General features: G+C 40.3%; 1 protein-coding gene across 3 annotated transcripts in view; it reads right to left on the reverse strand.

Moving 5' to 3' along the window:
• FNDC3B (fibronectin type III domain containing 3B) overlaps positions 1-6,043 on the reverse strand; it is a 351,431-nt gene that overhangs the window by 344,333 nt on the left and 1,055 nt on the right. The gene's annotated exons all lie outside the window — the stretch shown is intronic.

Raw genomic sequence — 6,043 nt, forward strand, 5'->3', positions numbered from 1 at the left:
AACTTTCGCTGTAAATTGTTCCAAGAAGGGGACGGCATATTCAACAACATGAGCGGCTCCCGCATCTCCGTGAGTGAAAGTCCAGCAGCAGAACCAGCTCCCACACCCAATGCAGGTTTGCCGTGCTTTTAAGTAAAGTGATTTTCCCAAGTGTTTAAAAGTAGTTTGTTCTCCTAATTTGGTAAATATTTCCTCTTATGATCTATTTAAACTTCTCTTACAGTAAAATCTTTTCATATAGAATAGGAAACCAAACTTCATCCTAGACCCGCCTGGATAATTGCAAATTCCTAATTAGTTACATCAAGAACAATAGAGTCATTTTTAAGAGAGATCCCTTTCACATGTTGTGGAGAATCTGAGTCCCTTAAGAGTAAATTATATCAAGCTATTTCCTGGTATTTTAGAATCTCAATTACTTCTCAAACAGATGACATTTGCTCACATATAAAGACAATTTTCTAGACAATTATTTCAACAGAAAGCTGTTCATAATTGAAGACTGTGAGGTGGTATTAAACCAACTTCGTTTTAAGTAAATTCTTCTGATTGGTTGACTTTATAAAAAGTCCAGAGTCAAAACGGGGATGTATCAGAAGCCTTAAGCTCGGATATAAATTTAGTTTTAAACATAGCCTGTAAGCACTCCAATTTTAACACTTCTCAAATTTCAGAAAGGATTAAAGAACTGAAGTTGCCACCATCCTGCCCTCGGAGTCTGGAGGCAGACACGGTTCTCTACACAACATTCCAGAAACATGAGCAAAATACCCTATAAGTTGATAAAAAACGCTCTGCATTTGCCCAAAACAAAGTCAGAATAGAATAGAATAGAATTTGGTCTAGAACTCAATAAATGCCTTCTGAGTCAATAAACAAGTGAATGATATCAAGTTAAATTTTACACTCAAACAAAACTGCATAATAGGAATATTTAAAACTCTAATGCTTACTAGAATCTCAAATAATGCTAACTTCAGCTCAATACCATCTCACTAAAATCTTCTCCCAAGAAGAACGTGACAAGCAGTTGTCATGATATCACAGAAACAAAACACTGGGAGCCAATCCCTGAACCACAGTGAGTACTGCCAAAGGCATCTCATCAGCCAAGGGCATTGAAAATTACAGTCCAGGAGTAACAGAATGCTAAACTTGCATAGCTCAACTAGGGACAAAAAAGAGAAAGATTCAAGGACTGATCCACTGTCAAAATGAGAAATATCCCACCAGTAGATGGCTAAACACCACGTCTATCTTACCGGATTTTCATTTGATGGCTTAAAAACTTCCTGTCTCCCTATCTCCACCCTGAATCCTTCATATTTCTAGTCAACAAGGACGAATCCTTGCCCATAAACCTGCACCAAAAACAACTCCCCTCTGGGAAAGCTTGTGGCTAGGGGCTAGCCTCTTAGCTCTACCTTGCAAAGTGCCCAAGGACCATCAAGCCTGTTCTTCACCTCTACAGAGAGACCTACCTCGGTCTAACCACGAGTATTCAAGTATTTTCTGCCTTGCTGAAACGCATAACATCAGACCACCTTATCTTCTAAGGCAAAAAGGCTTATATGCATATACATGCTTACGAGTAACTTCCTATATTCAAAGGCATTCAGAGTAAACTACAGAATAATGCTTCTCCTCGAGCACTTTAAATGCATTCCCCACAGCTGCTAGGATGAGAATTAAGGTTTGCTTGAAAATGTCTTACCACAAGAAACTCATTTAATGGATTAACCTTGTTAACGCGAAGACAAGACAGTTGTAAACTCTAAAACAGAAATGCAGGTGAGTTGCAAAAATCTCTCTACAGAGAATACTCTCCTCCACACACACCCCGCCCCATTCTCAGCTGTAATTACTGAAAGCTCAAATAATAGGCTTAGTAAGATACGATACAATGACTAAAGCCCTATCCCTCTATCATCCAGTATTGGAAGTTCCTCTAAAAGACTGCACTCTTTCCCCTCCCTCTTAAGAAAAACCCTGAATCAAGCAAACTTGTATGCCACGTCAGCACTGCTAGCCAGCTATAGGCTACATCAAAGGAAAAACTTCCCCAAAACATGGAGCTGGGATGACTTGTGTGCAGTACAGTTTCTGAGAGGTCACAAATCAACTATCCCACTAGGGTAGGGAGAAAAAGAACACAGCAATCTAAGGCTTTCAGCTTTAATTACTCATCAAAAAGGGAAAAATAAATCATTTTTCAAACTGCCTATATGCAATGTGGGGGGTCCCCAGAAATGTGCAAATTAATAGAACAGGAATCGCTCAGCTTTAAACATAGATACAACGAACTATGGAGTTTGCATAAGTTTTTACCAAATACGTTTGAATACACTGCCTCATCAATCTCTTGGGACAACCATTTGGGGAGGGATGGTATGGATGAGAAGTTTTTTCTTTATAATAAAATTGGGAAACCTAAACTGAGAGAGGTTCAGAAGTTTATCAAAACACACAGCTAAAAAGTGAAGGAAGGCCTTGGCAGAGTAGATGTTCTGATTTCAAACTGATATTCAGCGGTAGCCCTCACTAGACTTTTAATATTTCTAATATTTTCCCAATGTTTACCCATCTTTCAACATCTTTTATCTTTTAAGATTTTAATAAGTCTCCCATATGTATTAGTGCCTTGACATTCAACAAATGGAACCGCATATCATGAGTTAAATGGTGCTTCCTATATTGGTCATACTCACGAGAACACTGTAATCCTATTTATAACATGGTATTTATCCTGGTTCCTTGAAAATAACCGTACTCCCCAGCATCAGAAATGGGTACGAAGAGGCTTGTCAGCTATCTCAACAGTGTCGTTAACTAATCACTTACCTGTAACTGAATTTACACGTTTGAAAGAGCTGAAGGCCATGCAATTCATGGAACACTAAAATAATACAGATCAATTTAAAGCTGATTTAGAAGCATAGGTCTTTCAGGATCATGTAATGCTCTAGCGTCAGGATAATGAACTGCAAGTCATCCTGGGAAATACAGTAACTATGAAAGGTACAACAGATTCTGATCTATTTATACTGAACCTGGAAGTTCCTTTTTTTTAAATCCTAATAAAATGAGATGACTTCATCATTTGTCCTTCCCTGCAAGGAGTATGCCCCCCCCCCCACACAAAAGTATTCGATTACTGGACATTTATATATATAGAATCCAGATAAATGCTTACTTTAACACCAGTTGGAATTTTCATGATTTCATACAAAAATCAAGAAAGTTGTTGAAATTCCTCCTATCAAATGAATTCTAAAGTGCAACAGAAACAAACTCACTAATCAAAGAACCACTTGACCATATGCCACCAAGCCTTTCTTGTGGTTTATTTTCCTCTTAAATGTATTCTTCCCAATTCATAGATGAATCTAGTGTTTTATACCTGAATTTTATTCTTTGATACTAATGCAATGATTTTAACTCTTCAGATTAATTGTGCACCTACATAAGGAAAAGTGAATGATGGTTTCACTATATTATTTACGTGACACTTATGAAGTCATATGAAAAGAATCACCCACTGAATTGGCAAACATGGCTAATAGTGGGTCATTTTTTTTAACTCATCAGTGACTTTTCATATTGCCTCCTGTTTATACTCCTTTATTACACTAAACAACCAACAAGCTCTGCCTTTTCAGCAATTCCTATAAACAACTATTTCAACCAAACAAGAAAATGTCATTTAAAGTTTTTGTCCATCAGTTTTAATTGTTATGTAAGCATTTTTTTTAAATGTGCTTATCTTACCCACTCAAGGTATAAAAGCAAAACTGAGCTACAGCTAACTCAGCACTTAAATTCTACTGGAAGGTTGACTCTAAGCATCTTCCGGTGGTAAGAAAGAACACTGAACTAGTTCTAAAGAGCAGTATGATCCAGTTAAATGTGAATGTATCTGGGAATCAGAAAGTTCTACATTGTAATCTTCAAAGTAACCACTAGCCACAAGTAGCAGTTTAAAATAACTAAAAGTAAATACAATTTTTTTAAAAAATAAAATGTAAAATGCAGTTCCTCTGTTGCAGTAGCCACATTTCAAAGGCCCAGCAGCTAATGTGCCTGATGGCTGTGAAACTGGATAACACAGCTTTTGAGTCATTTCCATCATTAAAGAAAATCTTGCTCTTGATAGCAATGTGATCTTATACAAGTTAGTGTCATTTCTGCAAACATCAGCACCCTTGTCTACAAAATGTTCACAACATCACCTAAATTTAAGGGTTGTTATTAGAACTTTAATGAGATAATATATTTAAAAGCACAATACATAGGGCTTAGTACACATTACATATCTAAGAAAGAGCAGTTATTTACACAATTCGATACTAGACTTTTGCCAATGATGGCATCGCTCCTGGGCCTCATCTTCCTAAACTGACATGTTTGAGAAGTTCTTTTGGTTAACTTGTAAAGACACTATCAAATCCTACTATATTAAATGAAGTGTCAACCAAAAGGAGCACCATCTCTTACTGAATAAATTACTACCTAGATTCCTAGAGCTTCCTAACCAATCCCAAGCATTCTTCCAAAAACCCCGAGAGGCTGGCTCTCCAATAGTCCCCAGGTCTGATGGGAGCTATTTATAAAGGCTGTCCTAAAAGGTTACAGGAATATCTTTCTGGAACTGTATATACTGTAATTAGAAACTACAACCCCTATTCCATGATGATACCTTGCACTTTTAACATCTCTTTTAAACGAACATGATCTTTACAGGTACATTCTTTCTTAGTATTTAAACCAAAGCACTTTAAAAGCACATACGAGCTTAAACATAACTTTTTAATGATTTTTTAAACCAGCTATGCCTCATTCTTAGCCAGGTTTTGGTTGACCCTCTAAACAAAGTGAGAATTACACCTCCATGGGTGAGGTCCCGTTGCAGGGCCAGAAACATGCCCAAAGACTTTACTCTCATTAACAGCTGCTCCCTGGGAACCAGGAAATTGACTGAAGCTGGGTCCACAAAGCCTGCCTCCAATGAGGAACCAAGAGGCCCCAAAAAAGGCACAAAGCCAGGGCCACTGGCTGCATTGGGCACTGGACCTCTTTCCCCCTCCTGCTCAGGCCCCCAGAGTCACAGCTTTAACCTTAGAGTGGAAAAGCAACTCAAGCAGCAGAAATCAGAACACAGCAGTGCATTTTTGCCCAAGGCCTGTAGCCTAAAAAAAAAAGAAAGAAAGAAAGAAAGGAAGGAAGGAAGAAAAGAAAGAAAAAAGTGTTATTCCAGAGCAGATTCCTTTTCTTCCGGGTCTGTCTGCTCCCTCTGACTCTTTGCCCACAACCACGGTGCCTCCCCTTTCCCAATGCCCCACCTCTCTCCACGCTTTAAAAAAAAAAAAAAAAAAAAAAAAAAGTGGCTTATTCCTCTCCCTTAGTTTTCCCTAGCAAGGCCTGGAAACTGGCGGAAATTCAAATCAAATTAGCTGCACATTAAAAAAATAAACGGACAAGCAATCAAAGGGTGCCCACCCAACAAAAGATCTCGCCAGTTCCAAAATATGATTAAGCCTGGTGTAAGAGGGGGAGGGAGACTAGAAACCGACAGGGATGGAGAGAGAAACGTGTGGATATGGGGCCCCCGCGTCGGCCCATCGCGGCCAAATTCCAAATTTTGTTCCAAGGAAATGCTAGGCAGAAGAGAAAATAAAAAGTTGTAACTTTCAAGGAAGTCCCAAACGGCACTGTCTGGATAATACGCGGCTGCTTCCCTTCGTCTGGGATGGCAGGGTGGGCTGGGATTCGAAAAGCTCCAACTCCAATCGCGCACTCCGGGAAACCTCCCCGCCAACGGCGCCTCCAGGCGGCCCAGCCCAGTCTCCCGGGACACAGGGCGCCGTGCTCGGACTCTCACGGGGCCCCCGGACCCGGACCGCTGGGAAAGTTCGCTGGCACAGCCCGAGGCCCCACTTTCCTCCCAGGGTGACAGGCCCTTCCCACGCTGGCCGGCCCCCGCCCCGCCGCGGGCACCAGTCGGTCCGCGCGGCCCCTCCCGGCCGCCTCCGGGCGCGGATTCCGC

Source organism: Suricata suricatta, chromosome 5, assembly GCF_006229205.1.
Source record: "Suricata suricatta isolate VVHF042 chromosome 5, meerkat_22Aug2017_6uvM2_HiC, whole genome shotgun sequence".
Taxonomy (NCBI): Eukaryota; Metazoa; Chordata; class Mammalia; order Carnivora; family Herpestidae; genus Suricata; species Suricata suricatta.